This window comes from Phyllopteryx taeniolatus, chromosome 15 (genome assembly GCF_024500385.1).
Source record: "Phyllopteryx taeniolatus isolate TA_2022b chromosome 15, UOR_Ptae_1.2, whole genome shotgun sequence".
NCBI classification, from domain to species: domain Eukaryota; kingdom Metazoa; phylum Chordata; class Actinopteri; order Syngnathiformes; family Syngnathidae; genus Phyllopteryx; species Phyllopteryx taeniolatus.
The window spans coordinates 14,537,976-14,559,244 of NC_084516.1; the positions used below are offsets into that span (position 1 = coordinate 14,537,976).

The 21,269-nt window shown below is 38.9% G+C and overlaps 1 protein-coding gene across 3 annotated transcripts in view; it reads right to left on the reverse strand.

Annotated features, from left to right (window-relative positions):
- arhgap24 (Rho GTPase activating protein 24) overlaps positions 1-8,605 on the reverse strand; it is a 53,260-nt gene extending 44,655 nt beyond the window's left edge. Inside the window, exon 1 of one of the 3 annotated variants that reach the window (XM_061747472.1) lies at positions 8,428-8,605. The gene's annotated coding sequence lies outside the window, so the exon portion shown is untranslated. Of the gene's footprint in view, positions 1-6,753; positions 6,774-8,427 lie in introns of those variants that run through there. The other 2 variants (XM_061747474.1, XM_061747473.1) reach the window with 2 other exon arrangements.
- Positions 8,606-21,269: the final 12,664 nt, after the last annotated feature.

The window sequence follows — 21,269 nt, forward strand, 5'->3', positions numbered from 1 at the left end:
GGGATAGGCTCCAGCACGCCCGCGACCCTAGTGAGGAGAAGCGGCTCAGAAAATGGATGGATGGATAATCCCTTATTGTTGCTGTCCAATATAAAGCTTATGTGAGGATTTAGTCCAAAATAGAGTACAACATGTTTTTATTTTCTTTGTAATACATATCAAAGAAAAAATAAGACACAGTTGGAGGTGTGCGATATAAAACGGTATAACGGTATACTGTTTATTGTTTTTTTAAGTGTACCTACATTAACCAATATCAAAAGACATGAAGAGATGCTTGCACCTGATTTAGCAGGAAGCTAATTTCCATTTGTCGTCTATCATTCCTATATTCATTATTACTTACAGCTCAGCACACAGAGCCAATATGGCATCCATTTATCTACTTGTAAACAGTATCCATCCACGCGACTATATTCTTCTTCGTCTCTTATCTACATACTACTTTTACATGGTGCCCCTAATGTTCAGACTGAGACATCACAGTCAGCCCTTCAGAACAAGCTGACAATCTTGTTTTCCTGAAAATCAACCTCTGAAACATTTCATTTATCAGGAAGTCAGCTGGGATAGGCTGCAGCACACCCGTAATACACAGAACAGATGGATGGATGGAAGGATGGACGAATGGCTGGATGGATGGATGGACGAACGGACAGACAGATAGAAGGATCGATGGATCCTTGGATTGTCGCTACTCAATGAAATGCCTGTCTCCAAACAGGCCTTTTTCTAGCATAATTTTTTTGGCAGCGTGCATACATGTTCGGGATTTGTGTCTCGTCGAAGGAATGAACATAAATTCCAAAGACTCCAGTTAAATGGCAAATAAGGGTCACAAATCTTTCCAAACCATGATGTAGGTTTCTTTCTGGGAATAGATTAACCTGACAATACGAAGCACGGGCTTGTCTGTTGAATTATTTAATAAAGTCATTGGATATTTCTTGTGCAGCCGAGTGGGCACCAGTTTTTCCGAAGGTGATATTGGGAATAGAGTAATTACGTACAGACAGATGCTGGTCATGATATCATGTTGTACTGTAACATACTGCATGACATGATGATAACAAGAGGCACAAAGAATAAAGGATAAAAAGGAAATTGGATACATTAGTCTTCCATTTCCTCCCATATGGGTATGTACTGTAGATATTAAGGCTAACAATGTATGGAAACTGTTCCAGAAGTGTTTGGAGCTGATTCAACAGTCTTTTCATTCTGGGAATAGCTATGCTTGGGAAGATCCATGGACTTCCTCCTGGCTGAGACCACGCAGATTTTGTTGCTGAAACAGCTCAAGGTTTTGTGAAAAGGCTAAAAAACGGAAAGCGTGGAATCGTCCGTGACCACAGCAAGTGGCTGTGGGGAGGGAAAGTTGTATACAAAAAGGCCCGGCTGTGGCAGTGGCGTTGAAGGTGCAATTTGGAAGGGGCTAATTTGGACTCATTTTAGAGAAGACGACTGTAAGTCAGTTGTGTGTGGCAGAGATGCCTGAGTCTGGTCTATACTCAGTTGTGGTGAGGAATGCTTTGTGATTCCAAAATGGCGTTTTTTGTGGGCGAAGAGGCCCACACAAGCTGCCCTACACTGTCCAAATCAAGATACAAAGGTAAGTTCAAAGCCGCTGATTGTATTCCTTGGACATCTTGGAATCTTATATGGACCCTTTTCCCTGCAGAAAAACATCAAATTTATTCAAAGAAATTACAACTTTTAAAAAATATATATATATTACTTTACTCCTGAAAAATTCTATTGTGACATTAAAGATTTTTCCTCATTTTTTCTCACTTTATAACAACTTCATTCTTTATTAATCTAACTCAAATTCCAACTTTTTCTCTTAATATTGGCACCTTAAAAATATTGACTTCTTTTTCTTGTAAAACGCCTTGTAAAGTTTTATTTGTATTTGTGCCATACCTGTTGGTATGAAAATGTTCATTAAAACAACAATCCGAGCTGTGGCCTCACATTTTTTCACACTACTGTACACACAAGATATGGAGGATTACAATTTGGTGTTGATTCAAAGTAGAATAGTTTAGCTCCAGATCACTTAATAGCAAAACATGTACAGGAAACATGAACGTCACATTGCATGTCAGCCCCATAACCTCTTCAAATATTCCTCCTCCCCCTTTAGAGTCTTGCACAGTGGGGCCCCCGTGACCCACATGTGTTAAAGACAAATATAACCCCTGGTTACCAAAGCTGCAAACTTGGAGAACAGTTTGCTCCTGCTGGCGTGGAGAGGAAGGAGGCCATGCTTCTTGGAGGATGTGAAAGAGGAACTGCCTTCACATAGAAGCATTGCACAAATAACACCAGAACAGATCCTTCACCTTGGCCAGCACACACTATTCGAATCTTGCATGATTTAACCTCCGATGGGAGAACCTATAATGGATTTATCATGTCTGAGATCAGTCACTACTACCCACGCTGTGAGTCACTGCATGATTGGAACTACCAAACGATGAATTGAGAGGACTCATAAGGTTCAAGTCCTGTAAGGGATAAATGTTAGCTTAATGAATAACATGTGGTCGCCCTCCATAGTCTACAATGCTGCCTCTTGGCTATGATGCAAGCATTACTCTCTCTTCTCTATCACATTAATAAACATAACTTCCTTAAAATGGTATGACGAGGGAGATTTTTGGTCCATGTTGAGAACGCAAGCACTGTATTAAAACAAATAAATAAATAAATAAATAAACCTGATCCAAACAAAACTGCGACCTGTGTTCTGTGCACAAAACATTTCAGACAATGAATCCAGCATATCGAGATCAGCAGCATTTTTAATAATTTGATTCTTGGACCGCGTTGGTTGGTTTTGGTTACTTGGTTGGTTGGTTGGTTAGCTTGCTTGCTAGTTGGATAACTAGATGGGTAACTATTTGCCCCTGAATTAAAATGGTACTATTGGTCCATTCATAATGTCATCTCTCTCAAATCAGGAAGTAGCAGTAGTAGTAACTAAACAAACTGTACCCCAACATAAATACTGCCATAACAAGTCCGGCCAGTGTTAGTCAAAACTAAACATCTTTAACACCCCTAAACGCAAAATGTAAGACTACAGTTTGTTAGTAAATAGCTAGCAAGCTTGCTATGGAACAGTCTACCCCAGAATCAAAATGTCATTGTCTGTCCATTCATAATGGCAATAGCTTGCTAACTAAACAATAGCTTGCTAACTAAACAAACGCTCACACAAACAAACACAAATACAACGCGCTAAATGCTATCAGACCATAGCAATCAAAACTGAGTATGATTAACACTCAGTGCAAAACAAATTAAGGCAGCGGGTTATGTATTGGTTGCAGTTAATTAGTTAGATGGTTAGATTAGAATCCTAATGGCACTTTCAATCCATTCATAATGTAATCTTCCTCAAACCCTTAATAGCTAGGACAATCAAAACTGATCATTATTATTGTGGCCAAGCATAAAATGTAAAGCGGTGGGTTATATATTTGTCACAGTTAGTTAGTTAGTTACATACCCCAATTTCAATGAAGTTGGGACGCTGTGTAAAAGAAACAAAAACAGAATAAAATGATGTGAACATCCTTTTCAGCCTATATTCAATTGAATTCACAACAAAGATAATATATTTAATGTTCAAAATGTTAAACTTTATTGTTTTTCTTTGTAAATATTAAATAATACATTTTTCAATTTGATGCCTGCCACGTTCCAAAAAAGCTTGGACAGGGGCATGTTTACCACTGTGTTACATGACCCTTCCTTTTAACAACACTATAAGTGTTTGGGAACTGAGGACACTAATTGTTGAAGCTTTGTAGGGTGGAATTCTTTCCCATTCTTGAATGATGTACAACTTCAGTTGCTCAAATGTCTGTCTGTGGTGTCCGTTGTCATATTTTACACTTCATAATGCGCCCTACAATTTCCATGAGAGACAGGTCTGGACTGCTGGCAGGCCAGTCTAGTACTGGCACTCTGACTACGAAGCCACGGTGTTGTAGTAACGTGTAGAATGTGGCTTGGCGTTGTCTTGCTGAAATAAGCAGGGACGTCCCTGAAAAAGACTTTGCTTGAATGAGAACATAATATGCTCTCAACATATTAAGTGGCTCCAAAAAAATAAATAAAAAATGTTGCTCCCGAACCTGTATGTACCTTTCACACATGTGCAAGTTACCATGGCCATTAACACCCACCCATACGATCACAGATCCCGGCTTTTGAACTTTGTGGTGATAACAATCAAGATGATCCTTGTCATCTTTGGCCCAGAGGATACGACATTCAAGATTTCCAAAAACAATTAGCAATGTGGACTCGACTTTTCCACTTTGCGTCAGTTCATCTCAGATGAACTCAGGCCTAGAGAAGCCATCGCCATTTCTGGGTGTTGTTGATTTATGGCTTTGCTTTGCATGGTAGAGTTGTAAATTGACGAACTGTGTTTACTGACAATGGTTTTCTGAAGTGTTCTTGAGTCCAAGTGGCAATATCCTTTACACAATGGCGGTTTTTAATGCAGTGCTGCCTGAGGGATCAACGGTCACGGCCATTCAATGATGGTTTTCGGCCTTGCCACTTATTTGCTGCGATTTCTCCAGATTCTCTGAATCTTTTGATGATATCATGGACCGTAGATGATGAAACCCCTAAATTCCAGAATTCTATGTTGAGAAACGTTCTTAAACTGTTAGACTATTTCTGCAAGCAGTTGTTCACAAATTTGTGAATCTTGCCCCATCCTTGCTCGTGAACAACTGAGCCTTTCAGGGATGCTCCTTTTAAACCCAATCATGACACTCACCTGTTTCCAATTGACCTGTTCACCTGTGGAATGTTTCAAACAGGTGTTTTTTTTTTTCTTTAGCATTCCTCAACTTTCTCAGTCTTTTATTACCCCAGACCCAGCTTTTTTTGGAACATGTTGCAGGCATCAAATTCAAAATGAGAGAATTTTTGTGAAAAAACAATAACGTTAATCAGTTTGAACATTAAAGGTCCCATATTTTTGCTATTTAGACCTCCATAGAGTGACTCTCTAACATGGACTTAGTATAAAAGTGTCCAGAAAAGGCTCCTCTGACAGCAACTTCTGTTTTACTCAGTTTTGTATCCGCTTTGCCCATATTTGTCTAAGACTGTCCCCTCTCCTCTGATCGGTTTCCTCAGTGTAGAAGACTCTGTTGTGAAAGCAGACATGTATGTTATGTTGACAGCACTGGCACGGGAAAAAGAAAGTGAAAGGGGGAGATCTTTACTTGTCATGTACAGTAGATAAGCTTGAGAAATTCAACTGACCTCTCGGCGGAAAAACGTCTAAAACTCAGGAATGCTTCGACGACTTCAATTCATGTATCACGTTTACTGAGCAACCATAGAGACAATATTACATCCAAAATTCTAGGTAAAGTTGGTCTTGCAAAGTACGGGAGCTCTTTGTAGTGCATTCAATTGAATATGGGTTGAAAAGGATTTGCAAATCATTGCATTCTGTTCCTCTTTTTCATTTTACACAATGTCCTAACATCATGGGAATAGGGGTTTGTAGTTAGTTAGTTAGTTGTCGCTGGTATGCTAGCTAGCTCCAAACCTGAATCATGTTGCATCGTCTGATCATTCATATAATGATCATCCTCAAACCAGGAAGTAGCCTGCTAACTAACAAACCATCGGACAAACAAATCCAAAATAACATTTTAACAGTTTCTTAAATACTGTAATGACAATGACCGAGTGTCAATCAACACCAAGCGTCAAAAAGTATTGACCATAGCTTGATCCCTATGGTACAGTCCAAACCAGAATCAAATTACTGTCCTTCCATCCATGCTTTACATCTTTTTCAAATCACCAATTAGCTAGCTAACTGCCTGTTAGATTTATCTTACCCAACATTATAAAAAATAGACACAAAAGGAATGAAGAGCTAAGCAAATAAATGATAACTTCTATAATATATTTAACACTGCCAAACAGTTGCAGAAACAAAACCTCACACGTCTAGCTAGGAATGGAACAGTCTTTCCCAGATTCAAAATGGTGCTGCTTCAAACCAGGAAGTAGCTAACCACCACATGGCATGGTCTGACAAACAAATGTGACTGTTAATGGCCTCTTAAACACTATTAATACTACCACTATTTCTACAATCATTACTGGTACAAACTGTCAGAGGTAAGGCTGTGGGTTATATTGTATATTGATCGTAGTTATGTAGAGGGCTATCTTGCTAGCTACGGAACAATCTATGCCAGAACCTAAATGGCCCCATCTGTTTATTCATAACAGTATCATCCTCAAACCAGATAGTAGCTAGCCAACTACCTAATAGTTGGTCGATTTCAGGTAGTTAATTAGCTAGCTAGCTTTGGAAACACGCCATCCCAGATTCAAAATGGCACCGTCATTCCATTCGTAACACAATTGCATCTTCCTCAAACCAGGAAGTAGGCAGTTAACTATCAAACAGTCTGACATACGAACACAAATATAGTGCATCATTAACACTACTAAAACATAAAGCCTAAGACTCAAAATGGCGCTGACCATCCATTTGTAACCTCAATTTCTTCAAACCAAGATTTAGCCAAGCTATAGTACTAAAAAAAAAACATATGGCATCTATATCAAACATAATGAGCAGATATAGATTGAAAATAGTTGATGTGTTTGAAATATTCCGGCCTGCCGAAACCCAGATTCCCACTTTGCTACAGTTTCCCTGGCCAATAAATAGCTATCACAGACCTGGGAAGAGCCGAGTACGGCAGCTGACACGGGCAACCTGATCCTGCAGCTTTCCATCAGCACAGCTTGTGAGGACTGCACACATATTCCGGACACTGGGGGGGTTATCACGTCGCATGTGCCTTCCTTTTTCATGGATATTGCAGGTGCAAGGGGGACCATTGCAGCCTTACAATCTTTGCAATAAACTGTGTAAATAAAAGCTTCCCAGAAAAGTGGTGGAAATTTACTAATTGCCGGGGAAGTTGTGCCAAGCTTGTTTTACTTACTCCCAGCAGGCCCACCTAGGTGAGACAATTAAAACAGTCAACCGTGCTGATAAAATTGTTCTGCAGTTTATAACACTGGAAAAAATATTATGTCCACTTAATGAGCTCCAACGCATGAGCTGTATCAAATATGAGGTAGCATAGCAACAAACAAAAAAAGCACTTTCATCCACTGGTAAGAATAATCCAGTGTCTGTCTGGTGGGATACAATGTTGTTGTCTACATACAAGCATTTTAGGTCCACGAGATGGCTGTGACAGATTTACAAAAAAATAAATACATTTAAAAAAAATAATAAACTTGCACTTTTTATATGGTATAATGCTCATGAAGACAATCCGTCCATCCATCCATTTTCCATTGCGCTTGTCCTCATTAGGGTCTCGGGTGAGCTCGAGCCTATCACAGATGACTTTGGGTTGAGGCAGGGCTGTATATATATTTTATTAGTTATTTCATTTATTTCACATATTTATTTTGTGTGTGTGTGTGTGTGTGTGTGTGTATATATATATATATATATATATATATATATATATATATATATATATATATATATATATATATATATATATATATATATATATATAGTTTTTAATTTAAAAAATACAATGATTATTCGGAAAGAAAATAAATAGGTGAAATGATTACAATTCAAAGTGTGTAAAAATGAATATTGCACCTGAGAGCACAAATGAGAGTGCTCTGCGAATTATGCCTATCCATCCATCAATTTTCTATACCGCTTATCCTCACTAGGGTCATGGGCCTATCCCAGCCTATTCCAGCTGACTGTGGGCGAGAGGTGGGGTACACCCTAACTGGTCGCCAGCCAATCACCAAACTATGCCTAATAAAACAAAACATAACTTTAAAACAATAAATTATTTTATATAAAATACAGAAACAAATGAGTGTACACCACAATCTAAAGAAAATTACTTTTTTTCATTTATTTGAATACAATGATTATGAGAAAAATATGTTATTTTATGTATATTTTGTATATATTGTATACATGTATATTTTTTAATTTAAATTAGTTCATTGGGACTGAGGGCACAAACCCTGCAAAGGTTTGCCTAGCAACAAGTGGCTTAGTTTGAAAAAAAAAGTCTTCATTTACAAGGGAGGTTTTGCTGCCTATTACAGTTACACATGAGATGGGTAATAGCTCTCAGTCTGATGCAGTGCAATCTATCACTGCAAACTACAACCACCATGACAAGCATACTGTCAAATGAATACCTTTCCGTCAATAAAAATCGAACACTATTATCTTTGCAAGGCAGCCTAATGAAGTGTCTCGTCTTTTATATTGCCACAGACAAAAACCACATAACCACCAAACACCATTTACTCTTGAAACCACTCCAACAACAACAAAAAAAGCATATCACTCACCCTTCAGATAATCAGCCAGGTGCTGGTCTCCCAAATAAATCCAGTGCGGAATGACAGCCCGCGTCAACAACAACACGAGGAGGAGAAGGAAGAAAAGGGAGATGACATTCAATCTCTGCGTCTAGCTACCCGGACTCAGTGTGTGGAGAAATGTGGCCACAAGTTCAACTCCCACAACGTGTGCATGCTGAAACACTCTCTCTCTCCAAGAGGAGGAGCCCACACAGACACATGTAAACCGAAACACACACACACACACACACACTTACACGCTGCAGCCTGACACGTGTATGTTATCCTGACGTCAGCATCCATAGGGAAAAGTCTATTTTTAAAGGTATCACATAATGTACATGCACAGCTTTTGGGCGATTTAAGGTAGTCTTATTTTTAACCCGCGCAGCTTTTGTGGGCATTACGGTAGTGCATGTTGTGTATGTGTGCAGATAGGCAAACATTTATGAGGTGACTCCGTGGACACTTGGGTGCGAGCTCAGCTGAATACACAGCGACGGGAGGAGAGCGCATCTTATTTACTCGCGAGCTGTCGCCATAGAACCTCACGCAAACCTTCCATACTGACAATCAATAAGAATGACAGCCTATTCAAGTATGTTATAGGGCTTGATTGATAGACATTAGGTGCACTAGTAGTCTAATGAGATCCAATACAAACATTTTTGCTGCTACAAAAACAGGAATGCTCAGTAATAAATTCAACAATATTTCTATGGAATTTGCTTGTAATATGCAACTGTGCAATATGTTTTTTTCTTACTGTCTGACATGAATTCAGACTAAACCTTTCCTGTTTTTGGTCAATTTGGATACCGCAATAATGAGTTGGGTTTTTTTTGGTGGACAATTTTCATTACTTTTTTCAGTCAGAAGTTTACATGCAGTGATATTACAATGTCTTCAAACAATTTGGGAAAACTAAGGTGATGATGTCATGTCTTTGGAAGCTTCTATTAACAGCAATTAATTAGAGGCATACCTGTGGATGTATGGTTATACAGTATTTGAAGGAACAACTGGAACACACTGCTTTTTGTGCAACATTATGGAAATAAAGTCAAAAGAAATAAGCCAAGATATCAAGAAAATAATTGTGGACTTGCACAAGTGTAGTTCATCCTCGGGCGCAACTTCCAGATGCCTGAAGGTGCCATGTTCATCTGTTCAAACAATTATACTTAAGTATAAACACCATGGGAATGTCCAGCCACCATACCACTCAGGAAGAAGAGTGGTTCTGTGTCCCAGAGATGAACGTGTTTTGGTCCGAAATGTGTATATCAACCCAAAAACAAAAGCAAAAGACCTTGTGAAGATGCTGGCTGAAGCTGGTAAGAGTGTGTATCGGCATGGGCTGAAAGGCAAGGAAGAAGCCATTACTCCAAAAGAAGCTTGATTACAGTTTACAGTCTGCAAATGCACACAGGGACAAAGATCTTAATTTTTGGAGACATGTCCTGTGGGATGACAAAACTCAAACTGAATCGTTTGGCCAGTATGAGCATTGTTATGTTTGGAGGAAAAAGGGGGTAGTTTGCAAGCCTGAGAACACCATCCCAACTTTGAAATACGAGAGTGGCAGCATCATGTTGTAGGGTTGTTTTCTATAGGAGGGGCTGGTGCACTTTACAGAATAGATGGCATCATGAAGAAAGAACATTACGTGTAAATGTTGTAGTAACATCTCAAGACATCAGCTGGGAAATTAAAGCTTGGGCGCAAATGGGCCTTCCAAATGGACAATGACCCAAAGCATCATCATTTTGTTGAAAGCATCCTTTACAAGTGCAATTCCTCTGTGCATTTCCTTTTTATAGTGACCGTCTAAGTTATCAGTGTTCTAGGTAGTTGAAAAATGATACCTGTTTAATAATCTGATCCCCTTTTCTGAGATTAAAAAATGTTTAAAAAACTTGCACTGATTTTGATATACTCATGCATTTGGTCATTTTTGACACTTAGTCTTTCACTTGACGCTACTATCATATTGAAAAGTCGCTGCAGGGTTTTAGCAGAATTACCAAGTTGGACGGTGTCATCCACATAGTGAAGATTGTTGATGATCGTGCCATTTACCTTAAAACCTGTAGGCATTACCTCCAGTTTTCTCAAAATCATTTCACTACACTATTATTTACTATATTAAGTAGTCAACTGTATAAAAGTTTTATTATCTTATGAGCTACATTAGTACACAATATTCTATTCCATCCATCCATTTTCTGTACCGCTTATCCTCAAAAGGGTCGCGGACATGCTGGAGCCTATCCCAGCTATTTTTGGGCGAGAAGCGGGGTACACCCTGAACTGGTCGCCAGCCAATCGGAGGGCAACAATATTCTATTGTATTCTTTAAATTTCAAGAAAACATTCATAATCATACATTTAAATAAAACAATAATAAATGTTAACTTTGTTGCAATTAGCAGGTTTACAGTTGCTTTTCTTATAATAATATTGTATATTTATACACAAAATAAATATGTACGTATGTATGTTTTTAAATTAATACATCCATCCATCCATCCATCCATCCATCCATTTTCTGAGCCGCTTATCCTCACAAGGGTCGCGGGAGTGCAGGAGCCTATCCCAGCAATCATCGGCCAGGACGCAGGGTACACCCTGAACTGGTTGCCAGCCAATCGCAGGGCACATATAAACAAACAACCATTCGCACTCACATTCACACCTACGGGCACTTTAGAGTTGTCAATTAACCTACCACGCATGTCTTTGGGATGTGGGAGGAAACCGGGGAAAACCCACGCAGGCACGGGGAGAACATGCAAACTCCACACAGGCGGGGCCGGCCATTGAACCCCGGTCCTCAGATCTGTGATGCAGACGCTCTAACCAGTCGACCACAGTGCCGCCCAAATTAATACATTCAAACAAAAAATAAATGTATCATAACAAATATGTCCTATTTTCATGTATATATTTTATATATTTCGATATACTGTATATATTTTCGATCATCTTATTGAGCTAGATGAGAAGATCAAAATAATAGAAACTGCTCTCAGTGCGATACTGTGCAGTTGTACACCACTTTAAACTACAACCTCAATAGTAAACATATCCCCTACATCTTTGTGATTCGCTCTCGCAAATTCCCCCATTAGCAGAATTTTTTTTTTACCTATCCTCCATTAATCACAAAAAAAACCACATCACCTATTCGCTGCTTTTGCACTTCTTCTAAAACACCCGAAGATGACACAAGATGGTGGCAAAGCCCTGTCTAATTGTTAAGTGGTGCTTTGGCACCATCTTGTGGCATCTTGCAACCAAACAATGTGATTGAAGTGAGGAGAGGAGACTCCGTTAGACAGACCAAAACCCAAAAGTCCTCACTATCTTTAAAGGGTGAAATTTTGATGTGGATCTCATTAAATACCTACCTTCCTACCTAATGAAGACTCCATTGAGAAGTCAAGAGAAGAAAGGAAGGCATGATCAAAAGGTGCTTATGTCCACAACCATCTCTCAGCACGCTTCATTATATGTCCAAGATGTGGAATGCAGAACATGAAACTCTTGTGACCATGAGAATAACAAGCTTTACATAAAATGAAGATGCATGCAGAAACTCCCATGAGGGCCACCCGTGGGGGTGGGCGGGGGATATTGGTGGTGGGGGTCCTCAAGGAGATAACACATGAGATGAGACTGTATGAATCCTCACAGATGGCGGATATGGGAATTAAAACAGTCTCTGTGGTTCTTCTGTTCTCATGGCCCTTCAAGAGCAAGGTTTGGACCCCGGTTGACTTCTGTGGGTGTCTTTCTCACTGGACTGTATTGGAATGCAACATATTCGTTACCTCCTCAAAGCACAAAAACATGACATTTTCTGCCTTCAGAAGTAGTATCAGAGCTGTGAAAGAGACGGGAGGCCGCCCTGTGTGTCAAGTCCCCTTTTCACTGCTTGTAAAAGCAGGCCATTTTTAAATGGTGCTGTCAAAATGTTTCGCATTCTGAGGTAGTATCAGAGCTGGAACAGAAACAGGATGACATCTGTGTGTTAAGACCCTCTTACGCTGCCTGTAAAAGCCGGCTATATTTACGTCACAGTTCTGAAAAAAACAGCATTGATACGGAATGGGGTAATGAAGTAAACTCGGTAACTTTCTGATGGGTAGTATCAGAGCTGCAACAGCGGCAGGTGTTAAACCTCTTTTGCACTTCCTGTAAAAAAAAAAAAAGTGCCTTTTTCTGTCACGCTCTTCTGTATAAAGGTTATCGAACAACCAGCAATGTGGCCCAACCCGACTGCACTGTCGCGCAGTGTGCCACAACTATTATTCATGAGTGGCCGATCAGTCGGCCACTGGTTTTGCAAACATTTTAATCGCTGGTGCACGGCATCACAATGTACCAGATTACAGCCAATCAAAAGGCAGATAAACTTTCACTCACGCTAAAATACATTTACAGGTTAAGAGACAGCATGGCCGCCGTGCTGCCCTCAAGCCGTACAGATACAATTTATAAAGTACCAGTGTCAAATATTTGGCTGACGACCAGTTCAGAGTGTACCCCGCCTCTCGCCCAAAGATAGATGGGATAGGCTCCAGCACGCCCGCGACCCTTGTGAGGATAAAGCGGTACAGAAAATGGATGGAAATACTTAACTATATTTATAATTTATAATGTACCTGTGGATGAAATCGCGAAGCTTTTGGCCAAAATGTACGCGAGCGATACGTACCGCGCGGGGTACATTCAAGTGAATGGGAGTGAGCGAGCCTCTTTTAAAACACTCTCTGTTTCACAACCTGCTTCTTCCTTAACTATTACTCTTTTTATGGTTTAATAAATGTGATGAAGTACAACATACTGTATGTGCAGCATCAAAAGTTTATAGCGACTCGCTGGTCAGGGCGCCCATATATCCAAACACTCAATGTGCAGGGGTGAGCACATTTTTTTTTTTGTTTTTTTTTGCGACGGTCCAATCGGGTTTGACTGTGACGCACAGTGTGCAGCGGGCCTAAATGGCAACGACAACGGAATGAGAGTACCAAGTAAACCTGTCAATTTTGCGCTTTACAAGGTAGCATCGCATTCAGAACAGTAATGTGTGGAAAGCCCCTTTTACAATGCTTGTAAAAGCTGTCATTTTTCTGCATTTATTCAGTGTCATTCTTCTGTACAAATGGGGCTAATATGGAATGGGTGGCAAAGCTGGCCCGGCAATATTACACCCCTTTCCCCCCCCCACTTTTCCTTGCCTATTTTCCATGTTGCCCTTTGTATAACTTGCAACAACACAGAGTGGGGGTAGCATTCGTAGACAGAGGAGGGATGCCACCTGTGTATTAAGCCCATTTTAAACTACTTGTAAAAGTCTGCATTGTTCCACTTTTTTTCCTTCCAAGTTTTGATGGACAGCACATACACAGAACGGGGCAGAGAGTTGACTTAGCAATTTGTTGCCTTCAGAGGTAGTGTCAGAGCCGTAACAGAGACAGGATACTGCCTGTGTGTAAAGCCCTTTTACACTGCCTGTAAAGCTCTGCACCTTTGCCCTTTTTTCCATTTGACTCCTCTGTATAAAGGGAACCATATACAATTATATCATACTTTACACACCCTATTTCTTGACTTGCTGAAATTAGCCTGTTTGAGAGGGCTAATGAGTGTGAGCAACTGGACACTCCATTTACACGCCGGTTTTCAATTTTGTTAACATCATGCTCGGAGGTGGCGATAGGGGACTTTTGGTGACACTTTACTGTGTGTATGTGGTGCATGACCGTGTCACCAAATACAAAATCCCCCTCCACCGCGCAATCAAGTATGTGCCCATTATCAGAAGGTAAAACTAATCTGTGCATTCAACACAACTCAATGCAGCTCTGCGTACATTTTAGCTTTGACATGATATCCGAGGCGTCGCAGTGGGGGAGGCGGGCGTTTCTGCATTAGAGTGTTTCAGACCGCTAACTGCTTGAAAATGACTCCGGATCTTTCCTCAGCCTCTCTGATTAGATCATGGCAGACAAATTCGGTTTGGGAGGGGTTATTATGTCAATAACCCGCACTGGCAGAAGTGCAGGACAGCTCGCTCAGAGACACACTTTTTAGATAAAGGCAAGCTTTAAAAAAAAAAAAATACCTGGTTGTTTAATTTCACATCTACTAGGTAGGCAGAACCTCTTGAGACCCAACTATTTGCATTCAAGACATTCAAAAGTACATTTTCTACAACACTTCCTCTTTGCGTTTTGGAAAGTTTCAACCTAAAATGGTGACCTTCCAGCATGCTTTATAAAGATGGTACATGTGCCAAATATCCTGCTATGTCACTAAGAATGAAAACACTGTTCCATTTTTAGTTGAATAAGTGACTACTTGGAGCAGTGTCATGGCCATGGCAGCACTTCCTGTTTACATTTTTGACAGCAAATAGTCTTTTTAATCTCTCAAGTGGTTTATGGTTTATGATCTCGTGTGTGTGTGTGTGACATTTATTTGGAATACGCTATGATCTCCATGTTGAGGAAGAATCAAGTGAATAGTCTTACCTGGGGTCTGTATGCATTACAGTTCTTCTCCTGGCTTTGAAGGAGCAGAGGTGACATTAAATCCACTAAAAATATATCAACACGAACCTACTCAAGAGTACGTTTGGATATTGATATTAAACAAGTTGTCTCGGGGTTAGGGTACTGATGACAAACTAGAGTCCACAAAGGTGACAATTTCTCTCTCAGTTCAACATTGCCCCCTGATGGCGCTTTCTAACAATGTCTTATGGGTTCAGAAACTTTTAAAAGCATGTTCTTGCCAGGATTTGACAAATTTGATGGCATGCATCATGCGTTTTTGCATCACTGCGTTCGTAGCGAAACCCATTCGACAGATGTAAATTCATTTGTCCCAGTGTAACTTTATGACGTGTCTTGATAAACATCCAAAATAATAAATGATGTTGCAGGGGCACAGTGATCCACCAAGTCTAGCAGATAGCAGTGCTGTGTTTTATATTGAATGCATAATATCGAGATGCTTGTGAAGTACATGAGTATACAGTATTTGTAGTATTTGTAGTTTGCTAAGAGCCTAATTGGCATATTGGCTTTTTTTTGACGATGGGACGTTTAAGACTAAGCCCTACACACTCTTGTCCAGCAACAAGCAACAACACTATATTAGTATTCTATGCAAAGACAATTTATACAATATGGAAGTCGTTTAATAGTAAAACAATAAAGCTGTGTAACAAGGACACTTTTAGGCAACTACAACACAAACCAGGACAAACTCCTAGCAAGTGTTTTATTTTTACTTAATTTTTTTCCTCCTGTCTTTCTGGTCTCATTTTATATAACTAAATTGTATTTTATCCAATATCTTGTCTTATTAATTAATTAATTTTCTTTAATTTTAGTTCCTATATTCAACTTTGTATCCTGTTTCATCTTATTAGTATTACTTGTTATTTGTATATTTATCCTATCTTGTTTCATTTTCTTTGTTTTTATTCATGTTTTAACCAATCTTACATCTTATATTTTCTTGTCTTGTCGGATTGTATTTTAATTTTATGCAATTTTATCCAATCCTCTTTGTCCTCATTTGAATTTTATTTGGTCCAGTCGTGTCTCAAAGGTTAGTGTATTATGTCAACTTTATCTTGTCTCGTCATTATCATTTAATTTCATTTAATTTTTATTTCACTTTATCTTGACTTATTTTCATTTTTTTTAATTTGATCTCATTCTCTTGTCTCATCTGTTTTCTTGTATTTGTATTCTGTTTTATTGTTTTTACTTTTATTTTGCCTTGTAACCCGCCCTTGTCTCAACTGTATTTTGTTGTATTTTCTTTCATTTAACTTGTCATTCTCGCTTTTCTGATTTCAAGTTTGTATTTACTTTCCTTTTATCTTATGTTGCCTCATCTTTATTTTATCTTATTTCCCAGAAAAATCAAAGGACAAAGAGTTCACTAATGAGAAGAAATGCAAGTTCCCATAATAGTGTTTGCTGCTGCTATAAACAGCCGCTGGAGGCGGGGTCAAACTGTAAATAGCAGGACATGTATTTGCAGTAAATCAGTGTTATTTACACCTTTTGTTTCAACGCGGGCGGTGGTGTGACGTGCTCGGGGAGTCACATAAAGGGTATTTCTCACCAACGCTTTCCTGTTATTTTCCTTCCTTGTTAAGCTCCTTTTGTTTGTTTGGATGCAAGGCCTCGGACCGTCGCCTCTCAGGGGAATGGAAGGGAACGTTCCGAACGCTCCGGTGCAATGCTCCCATGTACCTGCAAGCATATTTGACACCTTTTTATAGATCTATTAAAGGTATTACATTTATTCTCGACCATAAAACCAAGCAAAAAGAAGAAACACTGTGGAAACCAGGCTTACAAGTGAGACAACTTGTGAGTTTTTCAAAATATTAACATAAAACAAAGAGAATTATAAACTGAGCATTTTGCGAGGTGTGGTAATGTCTCACATGACAAATTCAAACTTGTAACATCACCTGAGAGTTTTGTACGAATTTACAGGCATATGTTTCCTGAAAATTTGGGACAAATTTCGAATTGTCCAACTTTGGAGATTCCACTGTCTTCTTCTCATGTTCTTCTTGTAAGAACTTTTATTAAGGCTAGTCCTTCTTTTTGAATAAGTGGGGGGAAAAAAACAGAAGAAAAACTGAAATTGTCAGATTTTTGCTGAATTGTGCAGATACAAAGATGAACTCAAACTTATGACGTCAGTCTTGACGTTGCGTATGACTTTACAGTCGTAGTTTTTCCTGAAGATTTGTGTGGCATTCTAAATTGTATGGCATTTACAGCATCCGACTTCGGAAGTTCCACTGTCGTCGTCTTCTACTTATGCTCATCTTCCTCCTAACTGAGGTTTCGTGAGGTACACGAATGTCTCACGTGACAAACTCAAACTTGTGACATTAGAGATGTGTCTTTCAGTAAAATGTTGGTCAAATTTCAAATTGTAAGAGATTTAGGGCTATCTTCTTCTGCTGCATGCTCTTCTTTTATTAATAACTGTTCTTGAGGCTCAAAAAGCAGACGAAAAATCTAAAATTGTTCATGTTTGCTAAACAAGAGCTAAGAGGTTTTATGAGCTACACGATACTCATTTTATTTATTTATTTATTTTTACATCTGGACCAATTCTTAAAATGCAAGAGATGCTACACATGACTAGGGAATCAAATCTTCTTCTTACTGCTCATATAGTCTGTGGTGAACTCCAGATTATCAACACAACACACCACACACAAGGATTTCTACATCAATTATCACCAGTCTCCTCCCCCAACCCAATTCTGTGTGTTGTAGTACAAAGACTTGCCTGTAACAAGCAATATGGTGTCATCAAGACTACTGGGTCAGTAGTATACTACTACAAACAATAGTAGTATTAAAAGAAGAGATGGAAGTAGCTGCACTAACTGCTGGACTAAATTCAGCTAAATTGCGGTTGCAAACTCTTCTCCTCGTTATTTTTATTGTGGTGACACGTTATACAAACAACACCAGTTGCGCCTCCATTTTCGTCTGACAAAAGTGCGAGTTTCTAATTAGCTCTTGTTATGTTTGACATTACAATGATGGAGTCCCTGGCTCGGTTCAGATCGGTATTGACCACGCACATCATAAATATTAAAGTTTAACATTCATGATGTACGATTGTCTTCCCTGACTGTTTTCTGAGCAGATTGGGGAAAAAACAATTGCACTTAACACAACCCACACCACAGGATAATTGCTCAGGATAATCTTTTCGAGGCATCCAATGCTCAAGCCTTTGCTGACTTTCATCAGCATGAGGTATAATGGTCGAATTTGTCCACATTATCGGTACGTGTGTACCCCGCTTCACATGAACTCAAATTTGATGTCCAGTTTTGTATGACTTTAGAACACATTTTTGGCATCCGTCTTTAGACGTGGCGGCACGGTGGACAACTGGTTAGCTCATCTGCCTCACAGTTCTGAGGACTGAGGTTCAAATTCCGGCCTCACCTGTGTGGCATTTGCACACCGTGCCTGCGTGGGTTTTCTCTGAGAACTTTGGTTTCTTCCCACATCCCAAAAACATGCATGGTAGGTTGACTGAAAACTCAAATTGTTCGTAGGTGTGAATGCGAGTGCGAATGGTTGTTTGTTTCTATGTGCCCTGTGATTGGCTGGCGACCAGTTCAGTGGTACCCCGCCTCTCACCCAGAGTCAGCTGGGATAGGCTCCAGCACGCCCGCGACCCTAGTGAGGATAAGCAGTACGGAAAATGGATGGATGGGCTTTAGAAGCTCTATTGTATTCTTCTTCTCTTAATTGACTGTACAGTATAGTCAGAGGTGGGTAGGAACGCAGTACATTTACTCTGTTACATTTGCTCAAGTAACATTTTGGATACATTTTACTTGTCAGAGTAGTTTTATTTTTTTTTTAGTTTTAATTTTTACTTAAAGTTTTACTCCGTTACAATAATCAGTACATACCGCTCGCTACTTTCATTTATCAATAATTGCATGCGCGATCTGTTTTTTTGACTTACGTATCTGACTTCTTCGTCTTCTTTTGACCATCGTGAATACCGCAGTGTTGTTTGACTCAAGTTCACCAATCAAACGACACAAGAAAGTCCCATGTCCGCACACATATTCTTCTATTGGGCTTCGCGGACCAGTCAAAGTGAGTCGTGACAGCCGCACGCGACTAGTTATATTACAGACTACGAATAACAACAGCTTTAAAATGCAGCATAGTTTTGTCACTGCCGAATCTTTGATATATCAGCCCACTTCTAACTTGAGAAAACACCTTGTAAGTTGCAGATGTACAGTCTATTCTCTCTCTGTGTGTGTGTCTCTCTCTCTCTCTCTCACACGGTCGCACACACACGCAAAGAGACACAAACATGCACACACACACACTTTATCAATAAGTTTGGTCAGCAAACAGCTTTTTCATTTAGTCATTTTAGTGGATAAAGCAAATAATGTTTCTGTAAGGTTATTTTTCTTTTCTTTTATTTAAACTTTATACCAGGTAAAAGACCTGTTTGTTATTTTACAAATATTGTATTATGTAAAGATTTTATGTTTTAGATTAAGTGATATTGTTCAGCAATATCTGAATTTGCACATTCATATTTTATATAGTTATTTTTATTTGATTTCACATGCATGCTCTGATTTTAAAAATAAATGAGAAGTCACTCATGCGTTACTCACTACTTAAGTAAGTTTTTCACTGAGTAGTTTCTTATTCTTACTCAAGTCATTATTTGGAGGACTACTGTTTACTTTTACTTAAGTCATATTATTCTAAAGTAACAGTACTCCTACTTGAGTACAATATTTGGCTACTCTACCCACCTCTGAGTATAGTATGTGTTGCATAAAGACGAATTAAAAGCGCAAGATATCCTTTGAAACTTCCTTAATTTAGGTCTGGTAAATTTCTTGACCAATATAGAATAAGGTTAAATTCCCAAATTGTTTGGCTATCAGACACATAATGGAGATGGAAGAAGATGATGTTTGCTGAGCATCACCTAGTGGACTTGAAACTTTAGTTGGTATGGAATTGATATTTAATCGATTGTACTGCTCATATATTTTTACTGAGCAGCCAAACCCTTTCATAGTAAGGGACACTTCCTGTTCTATGGTTATCATCAACCAAAGCAAACGTACTGAGTTGATTCGCTTTTAGATGCTCACTGAGGTGAAGACGTCTTAAAATTGTGATTGTAGTCCAAATATCTCATTTATGAGGAATTTGCTCTATTTCATTGATGGGAGAAGTCATAGAAAAATGTCCTTTCGTGACTCCCACGGGCAGGGAACAGGACCTTTTTTCAGTTTGTGTCTGTGTGTGTGTGTTACAAAAATTCCAAGCTTTTTCGGAGTGTCACTTGCTCTTGAATTCCCGGCCCGGGCAGACACAACAACAACAGGAAGAAGGGCCATTTTCACAGGTGTCAGGAAGTGGAGGAAATAAACACGCCGAATGGGACACAAACATTTTTGTGTACGTGTTTAAAAGAGTCTGAGGTGAGGCTTTAAACACCATTGTGGGATTCCATAGCATTTCAAACTTTTGGGATACAGTGGGAATAAAGATTGATTCCTTTTATATGTACACCTGCGCTTCTGGACTATTTTTTAGCATAAAATGTTACAGTTTCTAATGTTTTAGTACATGTTTTGACAATAAAACAGTGTTTATTTTTAACAAAATGTATTTGTATTACAATGTTAGTCATGATCAAATATTTTTAGAATTCTATCGATTATTCCATCGCTTAATAAAAATTTCTTTTGCATTAAAGTTTATTGTAAAAATATTTTTTGTTTCAGGAATTATGTTTATTAGCTGATTATTGTTCTTTATTTGGTATTGTTTCATGATTGAACGAAACCAAACATACAGCATATCACACGAGAGGGAGTGTTGTTTTACTCACCAACTTTTTTGAAACAGAGCGACTTCTTGGGTACTGATTAATGCAAATGACTACTACAATAGTTTGAAATACACTTCTGAGGCTGCTTCAGGTTCAACTACATGTCAATTACAAGTTATTCATTCTAGGGCTTCAAATTACGATTATTTTCTTAATTGATTAAACTGATCAAAATTGATTATGATTAAGTTATTGGTTTCGTCCGTAATGTCACAAAATAGGGAAAATGTGTAAAAGCATGTTGGTAAATGTCTTATTTTAAATAAACACAAAAGATAATCAGTCTGCCTGCATGAACAACTACAGAAATCAGAGAACATTTACTGCTGAGAGGCTGAAATCAGGGGATTTGGACAATT